This window comes from Muntiacus reevesi, chromosome 15, assembly GCF_963930625.1.
Source record: "Muntiacus reevesi chromosome 15, mMunRee1.1, whole genome shotgun sequence".
Taxonomy (NCBI): Eukaryota; Metazoa; Chordata; class Mammalia; order Artiodactyla; family Cervidae; genus Muntiacus; species Muntiacus reevesi.
The window spans coordinates 54,064,350-54,078,650 of NC_089263.1; the positions used below are offsets into that span (position 1 = coordinate 54,064,350).

Sequence of the window (14,301 nt, forward strand, 5' to 3'; positions counted from 1 at the left end):
TACCTGCCTATCTCATGGAACCAGCTCCTCTAATCCACAGGGTGGGACCACTGCATTCATTCGTTTAACAAGTATGTAAGCACCTACCAAGGGCTTCCTGGGTGGCGCAGCGGTAGAGAATCCGCCTGCCAGTGCTCTTCCTGCTTGAGACGCGAGACACGGGTTCGATCCATGGGTCAGGAGGACCCCCTGGAGAAGGAGATGGCAGCCCACTCCGGTATTCTTGCCTAAGAAATCCCATGGACAGAGGAGCCTGGTGGGCTACAGTCCACGGGGTCGCAAAGAGTCGGACACGACTGAGCGTGCACATGCAGAGCAGGGAGAGAAGCAGAGAGAGAAGTAGAAAGCCCTGTCCCAGGTGTTAGGTACACAGAGAAAGACAGGTGTGGTCTACGCTTTCGTGGAGGGGAGATGGACACTAAGTAAATAAACAACTAAACATATATACACACTATACAAATTATAATAAATTTGCATAATTATAAGTGTACAAATTATACAAAATGAAATTAGCATAAATATTATAAATGGAAAGAATGAGGTACCATGTGGGGAAGGACAGGAGCTAGTTGACTCTGGGTGGCCAGGGAAGCCTCCAGAAGGGGAGAATTTTATACCAAGACCTGAAGGATGGGAGGGAACCGGTGATATGAAGTGGGAACTGTGGGTAGTGGGAGAACAGGGGACATGTGGAGAGGAAATTTCCAGGCAGTGGGAACATCAAGGCCAGTGTTCTTGAGGGTGGGATGGCCGGACTCTGTGAGTCTAAGGAAGAGCAGTTTCAGATGGAGCTGGCGAGGGCAGCTTGGGCCAGATCCTGCAAGGCCTTTGATGCAGCAAAAATAGAAATAAGACTTTTCTCACAAATAAGGGAAATAAGAGAAAATGAACAGACTGGAGAAACAGCATAAACAGGACCAAAAGAGTTAAGCAACCTTTCTTACTCTTTAGAGGTTACTACTTCATCAAGCTAATCACACTCTGAGTCTATGTGAATTCTATCCTGCACTTGGCGTTCTTTTCCCCCACACCCTCCTTTGTAACACTACCTTGAAACATTCTTCATTTCAGAAGGAATGTCATGGACAGATAGATCACTGAAGAGAGGACCAACCCCAGTTATACCGTACACCAGCTCTGGCTGTGACTGTTTTGAAATTTTGCAAAAGAAAGAAGAATGCAAGCCTGTCACTGCCTTGAGCCTTATTTCCTTCTCCAGACTGCAAGCCCTGACTATAAAATTTCTCACTAACTCCTCCAGGGCAGGCATAGTTTTGGAACCACTAGCCTTCTGGTGTTGCCTCTTTGCCTGGCAAAGAAATAAAGTTATGCCTTCTCTTTCCTCCAAACCCCTGTCTCCATATTTCTATTTGGCATGGGTGCATAGAAAGCAGAGATTTCCAGCAACGCCTTGTGGGCCAGAGTAGGGAGGCTGGGTTTCATTTTACACACTGTTATTTGATGTGTTGATTTTAAAAGTACATAGATTATTGAATCACATAATCTAAAAATATTTTGATAACTGTATATCAATGATTTCCAATCTAGTTTCTTTTATCATCCTGTGCATATTATTTTATGTATCTAAAAATGCAATTCTGCCTCAGGATTCCAGTGGGGAGAGAAAGAGGATGCAAGGAATGAGGTGGCAGGAGGGGACCCACTATGGCTTCTGCTAGCACCTTCACCACCACCACCTCAATGCCCCTGGCTGTGGGAAAGGTGGTGTAAATCCCCAGGTGTGAGCCCACGCCTGCAGGAGGGTCAACTGTGAGTAGGTGATGGCAGGTACAGATAAACTCAACATCAACAGCCTCAACTAATGGCTGCTGCAAATGAGAGGGTCTAAGCTGTGCAAGGATGTCTGGCTACAGGAGAATGAAAAAAAAGAACTGTGCTTAAAGTTCCACCAGATCTTTCTCAGTCAGCCCATCCTACTAGAACTTGAAGCATTGCTCAAAATAGTGGTGTATACCACAGGCAATACTCGGATTTGCTTCAACTTTTGGAGTATGGTGGTTTCCCACTAGAAAGCAAGCTATAGTGGGGGATGCGGACTTTGGAGATTATCTGCCTTTTATTGGCTAAAGAAAAAAATCGATTATCCAGAGACTTTTTTTCTTCGCAGAAGAAACCACAAATGTGCCAGTATCAATAGAATGTATGGATTTTGTGATGAATGTAAAAGATACAATGTTACACTATGTTTCACAGACTGCTTTATCTGTTTACCAGTAGCAGCCTTCACCTTCCTGGACAAGAAAATACTCTGCTGTTCTGGAGGTTTGTCACCAGATCTTCAATCAGTGGAGCAGATTTGGAAAAATATGTGACCCTCTGATGTACCAGATCAAGGTCTTCTTTGTGACCTTTTGTGGTGTGACCTGGTAAAGTTGTCTTAGGCTGGGATAAAAATGACAGAGGAGTGTCCTTCACACTTGGTGGAGAAGTGGTTGTCAAATTTTTCCATGAGTATGATTTGGATCTTATATGTAGAGCCTATAAGGTGGTAGAAGATTGGGTATGAATTTTTTGCCAAGAAGCATTTGATCACTCTGTTGTCTGCACCCGATTATTGTGGAGAGTTTGACAATGGAGATACCACACTAAGTGTGAACAAAGTCTTTTTCAGATTTCAAAACTTGCACAGAAAAAGAAGCCGAATGCCAGGAGATCCATTAACCATCTCCAAGCAGTGTGATCACAAAGCAAGCAAAGAAATAGGTGTCATTTTGACACTGCTTAATTGGGACTCGTGATTAGAGTATATGACCTTCATTTTTTAAATTATGTGGATTGTTCAGCTTGCTCAAATAGTGTTGGTGAGCCTGCTCCTTCCATTTTTGACTTAATGAATGATATTTGCTTGTTATAACAGCAAATAAACAACTCTCCACACCCAGGAAAAAAATATTTTGTCTTTTTAAAGTTTTTGCTTTGTTTTTTAATCCTCTGTTCCTTTTGCAAACAGCTTTAATGATGGTATTAAACCTGAAAGCCTCTGGACAGTTTATCCTGTCTAGGAGGTAAGTGTACAACTAATCTGTTTTAAATTCACTACAACCCATGAATAATGTGAATGTTCATTTTCTTTAGGATATAAAAAGAGCCCTAGGGTGCTCAATCTGTACAAGTTATCATCATAAAAGGCATACTGTTGATACAAACCTCTGTGAACAAAATATTTTTAAAACTTTATTTCAAAAGGATTGCTTTTTAATCTTACTGTCTTGTCATATACACACATTTTTATAGCTGTCCAAGTTGGGAGTAACTTTCAACCTTGCCAGCATCACTGGTATGATATGTATTTAATTAAAGCACACTTTCCCTTTGTTGTTGTTGATTAGTTGTTATGTCCAGCTCTTTTGCGACCCCATGAACTATAGCCCACCAGGTTCCTCTGTCCATGGGATTTGCCAGGCAAGAATACTGAAGTGGGTTGCCATTTCCTTCTCCAGGGAGGGATCAAACCCACATGTCCTGCATGCGAATTCTGCAGGCAGATTCTTTACCACTGAGCTACCAGGGAAACCCTATCATATACTTAAAATGATGATTAAAGTCATTATTTTAAATGTTTCTGTCTTCCCTAAAGCCAAAATTCTTGTTGAACGTTGAGTGTCTACATATTGACATTCCTCTGAGTGTAAGGTGACTTAACTGTATACACAAGCTACTTCCTGAGAATTCAAAAACAGGATTGGAATTGGATACTGAATTGGAATAGCAATTAGTAACATAGCGCTTCTTAAGCTATTAATTATTAAAGTTAATAACCTTTTGTACAATTTCAATATAGCCTATTTATTAAGTAATCCTGTAGAGTTACATCAGGTCTGAACCTGTCCATTTAGAAAGCTTCAAATTACAGAAATAATGTTGTTCTAAACAAGTGACCAATTATGCTTTCTTTGCTTTACTTTCTTTATTCTACAGTGAAGTTGAGGCTTATAAATCAAAACAAAGGAACCAACCTACTATCCACTAGTTCATACAGAACTTACAGTATCTATGACTTTTTAAAACTGTGATCTGTTAAAAAGAATTGTTTCAGCAGATGACTGTCTATGATATCATGGAATGAAAATGAATTCAGACTTCTTAAATGATGAACTTGTTAAAAATAAAACAGTGAAGACTTCCCTGGTGGTCCAGCGGTTGAAAATCCTCCTGCCAATGCAGGGGACATGGGTTCAATCCCTGGTCTGGGAAGATTCCACATGCTGCGGGGCAACTAAGCCTGTGTGCCATAACTACTGAATCCCATGCGCCCCAGATTCTGTGCTCCGCAACAAGAGACATCACCACAAGGAGAAGCCTGCACACTGCAATTAGAGAGGATGCTCCACTTGCCACAACTAGAGAAAGCCCTCTTGTGCGCAGCAACAAAGACTCAGCACAGCCACTGCTGTTGTCCAGTCGCTAAGTCATGTCCGACTCTTTGCAACCCCATGGACTGCAGCACACCAGGCTTCCCTGTCCTTCACCATCTCCCCGAGTTTCCTCTAACTCATGTTCATTCAGTCGGTGAGGCTATCCAACCATCTCATCCTCTGCTGCCCTCTTCTCCTCCTGCCCTCAGTTATAAATAATAAAAATTTAAAAATAGAAAAAATTATTTAAAAAAAAATAGTCACACAATTCTGCAAAAGGGTTCATGGCACAAAGAAGATAAGATGTAGGTCCCTTCCCTGCACCCAAGCAGGATTGGTCTTCCACAGAACCCCAGAACCTCAAAGTGAGACTCTTAAAGAACAACCAGGGAACCCCTTAGTGGTCCAGTGGTTGAGACTTGACACCCTCACTGCCAGATTGGGTTCAATCTCTGGTCAGGGAACTAAGATCCCACAAGCCTTACAGCATGGCCAAAAAAAAAAAAAAAAAACCCAAACAAAAAACACCCAGTACAGGTGCAAAGACATTTTGAACTCCCTAGGAGCTACATCAAGAGATTCTAGATGGGACACAGGGAAACACTGAAAGCGGATCTGCATACCCTCTGCCCCATCTTCACCCTCTTCATCCACAGTCTTTGATCAGGAGCGCTTCACTTGTATGTACTTTATGTATGAGGCATAGACATAAGATTTCCTTTAAAGAAAGAACACCATGGTATAAAAATCACTCACATACACCTTCAAAACCACTAACCACCCATTTTACAGATGAGGAAACTGAGGCCCTAAGAGAGAAAGGGAGTTGTTATGACACCAAAGCAAGGCACAGCATGTGTTATTTCCAGGAAAATTCAAAGCCTCTTCTCCACCCAGCCCTGCTGCCCACATGGGTTCAAATGGGGGTGGGAGGCCTCTGAGCAGAAAGTGCTCATGACATGCTGAGAGTGCGGGGTAAATAGGGGCCTGGGAGGTTTCATCAGGAGTGCCATGGCAGAGGGACTCACCTCCAGGAGCATCTTAGCATTCCAGACGACATGGAAATCACCAGAAATGGTCTGTCAAGCTGGAGGAACTCCCAAACAGGTACAGGAATATGAAATTCCTGGGTGTCATCTAGAGCAGATTCATGGAATCTGTGCTTTATAAACAAAACAGTCCAGCAATCCTCATTTTACCTGTTAATCCAAATATAATATGCATGTACATATTTTTAAGTATTAAGTGCCTCCTGCTGCTGAAAGATAGAAATGCATAAGGAGGTTCACAATTTCATCCTTCAGAGCTACTTAACAAGGAGTAGAATCATAAAAACCTGGAGTTGAAGGAATATAGGAACCTTCTAATGAGGGTCACAAGATCTCTGGAGAAAGCCTGCAGGGCTGGGCATGAGACATAAACGAAGGGTGTCAAGTGATACTGAGAGGCAGGGCTATGAAGACATGGAGAGTGCATTAGGCCTCCAAGGATGTTCAAAGTTAAGAATTGTTTTAATATTTAAAAATAGATTCTTATTGTACAGCGTTCAGAGGGAGCATACCAAAGAGGATTCATTGGAGAAAAAAACACCCTTTCCCATATGTTGCCCAGCCAAGTTTTCTAAGGAGGCAAAGAAACAGATTTTACTCATAAAAGATATTTGTACACAAATGATAGCACACAAACACCATTTTTTTAACTTCTGTTTTTTTTTTTTAGACATCATGTGTTGGTAAGATCCTGGAGCTCTTTCTATATCCTTCAGTTAAATTCAGTTCAGTTGCTCAGTCGTGTCCAACTCTTTGCGACCCCATGGACTGCAGCATGCCAGGCCTCCCTGTCCATCACCAACCCCCGGAGTTCACTCAAACTCATGTCCATGAGTCGGTGATGTCATCCAAGTATCTCACCCTTTGTCAACCCCTTCTCCTCCCACCTTCAACCTTTCCCAGCATCAGGGTCTTTTCAAATGAGTCAGTTCTTCACATCAGGTGGCCAAAGTATCGCAGTTTCAGCTTCAGCATTAGTCCTTCCAATGAATATTCAGGACTGATCTCCTTTAGGATGGACTGGTTGGATCTCCTTGAGAATCCCTTGAGAGTCCAAGGGATTCTCAAGAGTTTTCTCCAACACCACATTTCAAAAGCATCAATTCTTCAGTGCTCAGCTTTCTTTATAGTCCAACTCTCACTCCATACATGACTACTGGAAAAACCATAGCTTTGACTAGACAGACCTCTGTTGGCAAAGTAATGTCTCTGCTTTTTAATATGCTGTCTAGGTTTGTCATAACTTTCCTTCCAAGGAGCAAGCGTCTTTTAATTTCGTGGCTGCAGTCACCATCTGCAGTGATTTTGGAGCCCAAATAAATAAAATCTGTCATTGTTTCCACCGTTTCCCCATCTATTTGCCATGAAGTGATGGGACCAGATGCCTTGATCTTAGTTTTCTGAATGTTGAGTTTTAAGCCAACTTTTTCACTCTTCTCTTTCACTTTCATTAAGAGGCTGTTTAGTTCTTCGTTTTCTGCCATAAGGGTGGTGTCTGCTACATAACTGAGGTTATTGATATTTTTCCCAGCAATCTTGACTCCAACTTGTTCTTTGTCTAGCCCAGTGTTTCTCATGCATGAGAAATATGTTATATGTTTCTTATATGTTTCTGCATATAAGTTAAATAAGCAGGGTGACAATATACAGCCTTGACGTACTGCTTTCCCTATGTGGAACCAGTCTGTTGTTCCATGTCCAGTTCTAACTGTTGCTTCTTGACCTGCACACAGATTTCTCAAAAGGCAGATCAGGTGGTCTGGTATTCCCATTTCTTTCAGAATTTTCCACAGTTTGTTGTGATCCACACAATCAAAGGCTTTGGCATAGTCAATAAAGCCGAAATAGATGTTTTTCTGGAACTCTCTTGCTTTTTCGATGATCCAACGGATGTTGGCAATTTGATCTCTGGTTCCTCTGCCTTTTCTAAATCCAGCCTGAACATCTGGAAGTTCACGGTTCGCATACTGTTAAAGCCTGGCTTGGAGAATTTTGAGCATTACTTTACTAGCGTGTGAGATGAGTACAATTGTGCAGTTGTTTGAGCATTCTTTGGGATTGCCTCTCTGGGATTGCAATGAAAACTGACCTTTTCCAGTCCTGTGGCCACTGCTGAGTTTTCCAATTTTGCTGGCATATTGAGTGCAGCACTTTCACAGCATCATCTTTTAGGATTTGAAATAGCTCAACTGGAATTACATCACCTCCACTAGCTTTGTTCGTAGTGATGCTTCCTAAGACCCACTTGACTTCGCATTCCAGGATGTCTGGCTCTAGGTAAGTGATCATACCATCATGATTATCTGGGTCGTGAGGATCTTTTTTGTATAGTTCTTCTGTGTATTCTTGCCACCTCTTCTTAATATCTTCTGCTTCTGTTAGGTCCATACCATTTCTGTCCTTTCTTGAGCCCATCTTTGCATGAAATGTTCCCTTTGTATCTCTAATTTTCTTGAAGAGATCTCTAGTCTTTCCCATTCTATTGTTTTCACTATTTCTTTGCATTGGTCACTAAGGAAGTCTTTCTTATCTCTTCTGGCTAGTCTTTGGAACTCTGCATTCAAATGGGTATATCTTTCCTTTTCTCCTCTGTTTTTTGCTTCTCTTCTTTTCACAGTTATCTGTAAGGCCTCCTCAGACAGCCGTTTTGCTTTTGCATTTCTTTTTCTTGGGGATGGTCTTGATTCCTGTCTCCTGTACAATGTCACAAACCTCCATTCATAGGTCTTCAGGCAGTCTATCAGATCTAATCCCTTGAATCTATTTGTCACTTCCACTGTATAATCGTAAGGGATTTGATTTAGGTCATATCTGAATGGTCTAGTGGTTTTCCCTACTTTCTTTGATTTAAGTCTGAATTTGGCAATAAGGAGTTCATGATCTGAGCTACAGTCAGCTCCTGGTCTTGTTTTTGCTGACTGTACAGAGCTGCTCCATCTTTGACTGCAAAGAATATAATCAATCTGATTTCGGTAAATTGACCATCTGGTGTTGTCCATGTGTAGAGTCTTCTCTTGGTTGGGGGAAGAGGGTGTTTGCTATGACCAGTGCATTCTCTTGGCAAATGTCTGGTAGCCTTTTCCCTGCTTCATTCTGTACTCCAAGGCCAAATCTGCCTGTTACTCCAAATGTTTCTTGACTTCTTACTTTTGCATTCTAGTCCCCTATGATGAAAAGGACATCTTTTTTGGGTGTTAGTTCTAGAAGGTCTTGTAGGTCTTCATAGAACCGTTCAACTTCAGCTTCTTCAGCATTACTGGTCGGGGCATAGACTCTATATCCTTACATAAGAACTTTTGTTTTTCTTTTCTTAAGAAAACATCTGCATAGTATTCCAGTGCAGGAATATACCAAGTTTTTTCTTTTTCAAATAAACAAATTTTTGTTTATTTGGCTGCGCCAGGCCTTAGTTGCAGCACACAGGATCTTAGTTGCAGCATGTGGAATTGAATTCCTTGAGCAGAGATCAAACCTGGGCCCCCTGCACTGGAAGTGCAGACTCTTAGCCAGTGGACCATCAGGGAAGTCCCCCCAAGATTTTAAATCAATGTACATTTAACTCGTTTCCAATACTGGATATTATAAGCAATGCTATAGTTAATATTTTGTATATGTGTGTATACTCACACATATACAAAATTATTAAGTAGGATAATTTCCTAAAAGTTGAAATTGAGAAATCACTTTCTCAAAGAGTATGTGTATTTTTTAAATTGTTTTAATTGAGGGATAACGTACTGACAATAAACTTAACAGTTGTTAAGTACAGAGCTTAATCAATTCTTACATACAATGTACATTGTCAGCATCCTAGAAGCCTCCATCTTGACCCCTCCTAGTCAATGTCTGGCCCCCCAAAGGTAATTACTATTATAACTTCTATAATCATATATAAACTTCACCTGTTCTTGACCTTCATATTAATAAAATTATATGGTATGAGGTCTTTTGTGACCGCCTTCTTTTAACTCGACACTATTTAACTCAAGTATGTCTTGATTCATCCATGTTGTGGCGTGTATAGTTTCTTGTTTTTCATCATACATGTCTTTTGATGGAACTTGCCCCCATTTGTCTTGAGTGGAACTTCTGACTCATAGGGTGGCCCTATGCCTGGTCAAAGAGAAGGCCTATATTTAGGTTCTGGTTCTATCACTTAGAGTTCTGTTGAAAATGCATGAGTGTTCTAGCAGCTCCATAACTCACCAGTACTTGGTAATTTCCATCTTTTTTACATTTTAGCACTTATGGTGGATGTGAGAAAGTATTTCTTTATTGCATGGCTCTAATATCATTTACTTCTATTCCCATCCAGGGAAAAAGAAATACAACGAATCTAGGGAACCAAACACCTGCATGAATGAATCGGTGATTAAAGAAATGTTTATTGAATTTACATCTCCAAAAACCTTATTGATTAAATTCAAACACAGAGACAGAATTTGGAGTTTTAAAGGGATAGTGCTAAGCCTTTTGTTATTAAGACATTATACATCTTTCATAATATTTTGATGTTAAATGTATTATTTTTTAAATCTAGTGTAAAGATGGTGGATATTTTTCTATGGTTATGAGGATTCCATTTTGGTGAAAAAATATAAGAAAATTTTATCAGCTATTTTTTATGTACCTCTGTGTTTGAAACTTAGTTATTTAAAACATATGTCTGTAAAGTCTATGCTCAGCTAAAAAACAGTATTTCTTTCTGATTTTAATTTTGCATTTCTCTGATGATTCATAAATAGTGTTGACCACTTTTCCCTGTGCTTTGACCAACTGGATATTTTCTCTTGTGAAGTACTTATTTAAGATATTGGTCCGTTTTGGTTGGGTTGATTGGTCTTTCTTATTAATTTGTCAGAGAGTTTTATATATTCTGAATACAAATCCTTTGTCAGATATATGTATTATAAACATGTTCTACCAATCTTTGACTTGCCTTTCATTCTGTTAATGTTTTCTTGGTTTTTGCTGTTGCTGCTTTTGCTTTTTTTTTGATGGAAAAAAATTGTTAATTTTAACAAAGTCCAAATTTCAGTCTTTTCTTCTGTGGTTAGTGTTTTTTGCATGAGTCTTGTAAAGGCAAAGTCGTAACCTCTTTCTGTTGGTTGTGCTGTTTCTCTAGCTAACGTAGCCCAGTTCCAATGACTTCTGGGTAGTAGGTCTGTATACACTGACTCTTAGGAAGTATGGGTGGGAATTCTTGAAACAGTGGGGTAGCCTGCCCACTGCCAATTTTTTCATATAGGAGATCTGACTTGAATTTCATTTGATTCATCCTTATCCCTTCAATGATTAACAAGATTGTTTCTGGAGTCACACTGATACAGGTTTGAATTCCAGATGTACTACCAACTCCCTGCATGACTTCGGGAAAATTACTAAACCTTTCTGAATCTCAGGGTCACTATCTGTTAGTGGGGTATGTATTCATCAGATTTCATTAGGTAAGGCTGTGTAAGAAACCATTTCATACAGTATACTAACACATATATATGGAATTTAGAAAGATGGTAATGATAACCCTATATGCAAAACAGAAAAAGAGACACAGATGTACAGAACAGACTTTTGGACTCTGTGGGAGAAGGCGAGGGTGGGATGTTTCGAGAGAACAGCATTGAAACATATATATTATCTAGGGTGAAACAGATCAACAGCCTAGGTTGGATGCATGAGACAAGTGCTCGGGCCTGGTGCACTGGGAAGACCCAGAGGGATCGGGTAGAGAGGGAGGTGGGAGGGGGGATCGGGATGGGGAGCACATGTAAATCCATGGCTGATTCATGTCAGTGTATGACAAAAACCACTACAATATTGTAAAGTAATTAGCCTCCAACTAATAAAAATAAATGAAAAAAAATGTATCTTAGAAAAGATCAGCAAGAAAATATATGATAATCTCAAACAAAGAGTCAGAAGTTTTAGATACACAGAAATAACTGAATTTAGAGCTGATAACTAATCAAGAAGAAGGCATTTGGTGAATGCTTTTTGTATAAACTTTATATATATGGAAGGTCGTGTGTATGTAAAAAATAAATTGTGAATAACTGCTAAATAAATAAATAATATATGAAATGTCAAAAAAAAAAAAAAACCATTTCAAATATTTAAAAGCCAAGTTTTCTTTTTTTGCTCATGTGGCTCATTGGACTTCACACGTCTTTCCTTCCAGAACTCAGGCTGAGGGAGCAGCTCCATCTGGGACAGGGCGTACTCATGAGAGAAGAAAAAGATCAAGAGTGTTAGCAGAAATACATAATGGTTCCTAACACAACTGCTTGGATGTGGTGAAAGATACTTTTAGTCACATTCTATTGGCCAAAGCAAGTCACATGATCAAGCCTGACATTAGTAAGGCTGGAAAGGACATTCTTCCTAAGGATGCATTGCAGCCACATGGCAACAGGTGATGATGTATAATCCTTGTTGACCTGAAACTAGACTACCAGGTATTTCTCCAGCAAAGATGGGTTTATTTGGGATCCATAGAGGATTACAATGTGGGGTCTACAACCATGGTGAGTCACTTGCAAGTCCCCAAGGGAAGGAGAATACTTTTGTAGGAAAGGAAAGAAAAGTTGGAGGGCTATAGTAAACAAACACCTTTTCATTGGCTGACTTGTTGTCAGGACAGAAAAGGGATCTTTCTGTTTGTTGTTGGGCTGTGCTAGGTCATGGGTTGGGAGAGCTCCCCCTCTGGTCTCCCAACTCTATTTAATTCAGGTTTCTGTTTCTCTTAATTTTTTACATCGTTAACGTTAACAGGCTTTTGTTTCTTAATTTTTTACATCCTTAACACTCATTTAAAAGCTGGGTAAAACAATGCCACCTCAGTTCAGTTCAGTTGCTCAGTTGTGTTTGACTCTTTGCAATCCCATGGACTGCAGCGCTCCAGGTTTCCCTGTCCATCACCAACTCCTGGAGCTTTCTCAGACTCATGTCCATTAAGTCGGTGATGCCATCCAACCGTCTCATTCTCTGTCAACCCCTTCTCCTCATTCATTCAGCCTTTCCAGCATCAGGGTCTTCTCCAATGAGCCGGCTCTTTGCATCAGGTAGCTTTGACTAGAAGGACCTTTGCCAGTAAAGTAATGTCCCTGCTTTTTAATATGCTATCTAAGTTTGTCATAGCTTTACTTCCAAGGAGCAAGCTTCTTTTAATTTCATGGTTGAGGTCACCTACCACAGAATAATAACAATTCCTTTCTTATGGCAGCTGTGAAAATGAAACAAGGTGAAGCACGTCCAATGCTTAAGAGAGTACACTGTGTTATGAGGGCATAATAACTTAATGAGGCCATGCTCAGTCACTCAGCATGTCCGACTCTTTGCAACTCTATGAACTGCCTGTAGCCTGTTCGGTTACTGTGTCCATGGGGCTTTCTCAGCAAGAATACTGAAGTGGGTAAAAATGCATTTTTGTTTAGTTGCTAAGCTGTGTCCAACTCTTCAAGATCCCACGAACTGTAGCCTGCCAGGCTCCTCTTTCCATGGGATTTCCCAGATAAGTATACTGAAGTTGGTTGCCATTTCCTTCTCCAGGGGATCTTGACAACCCAGGGATTGAACCCAAGTATTTGCCGACAACCATATAGTCCAACGATGGTTTTGTCAGCCCTCATGTACAGATGTGAGAGTTGGACCATAAAGAAGACTGAGCACTGAAAACTGATGCTTTCAAACTGTGGTGCTGGAGAAGACCCTTGAGAGCCCCTTGGACTGCAAGGAGATCCAACCAGTCAGCCCTAAAGGAAATAAACCCTGAATATTCATTGGAAAGACTGATCTGATGCTGAAGCTCCACTACTTTGGCCAGTTGATGCAAAGTGTGAACTCACTGGAAAAGACCCTGATGCTGGGAGAGACTGAAGGCAAATGGAGAAGGCAGCGGCAGAGGAGGAGATGGGTAGACAGCATCACCAACTCAATAGATACGAATTTGAGCGAACTCCAGAAGACAGAGAGGGACAGAGGAACCAGGGATGCTGCAGTCCATGGGGTTGCAAAGAGTCAGGTACAACTTAGTGAATGAACAACAACAAGCTTAATAAGGGCACAATTACTATTACAGACTATTATTATTATTTCCTTATGCTGAAAATTATCTGTTTACTGGACTGGGCTAATCCTGACTTGACAAGAAGAAAAGAAGGAGCTATAATTACTCCCAATATTTAATTCGGAGGCAATAAAACGTTGAGTCTAAGGGCACAGGCTTTGTAATAATGTGGGCTCCGTAATACCGGGCACATGATCTTAGACAAGTTATTTAACCTCTAGGGTCCTTTGGACTATGTTATATAGACTTGTAATTAGGGCCAAATTAGCCAAATCCTAAATGGCAACCCACTCCAGTATTCTTGCCTGGAAAATCCTATGAACGGAGAAGCCTGGTAGGCTACAGTCCATGGGGTCGCAAAGAATCGGACACGACTGAGCCAATTCACTTCACTTCATGTACAAAGTGACTTCCCTGGTGGTTCAGACGGTAAAGCGTCTGCCTACAATGCGGGAGACCAACGTTCGATCCCTGGGTCGGGAAGATCCTCTGGAGAAGGAAATGGCAACCCACTCCAGTATTCTTGCCTGGAAAATCCCATGGACGGAGGAGCCCGATAGGCTACAGTCCACGGGGTGGCAAAGAGTCGGATACGACTGAGCGACTTCACTTTCACTTTCTTTACGTTCAAAGTAAGTGTTGAGTATTTGTTGAATTACTAAATGTGGATTTTAGACTTAATCCAAATATTCAGTGAACAGCTTGCATAAGAAAACTACAATACACCTGTATGAAAAGTCCTTTTACTGGCCATTTCTATCTTTTGGGTCTCAGCTCAAATGTTTCCTCCTCAGAGAAAGACCGCCCCTGA

At 40.8% G+C, this 14,301-nt stretch overlaps 1 pseudogene; it reads left to right on the forward strand.

Annotated features, from left to right (window-relative positions):
• The first annotated feature begins 1,781 nt into the window (after positions 1-1,781).
• LOC136147366 (serine/threonine-protein phosphatase PP1-gamma catalytic subunit B-like) lies at positions 1,782-2,724 on the forward strand (annotated as a pseudogene).
• Positions 2,725-14,301: the final 11,577 nt, after the last annotated feature.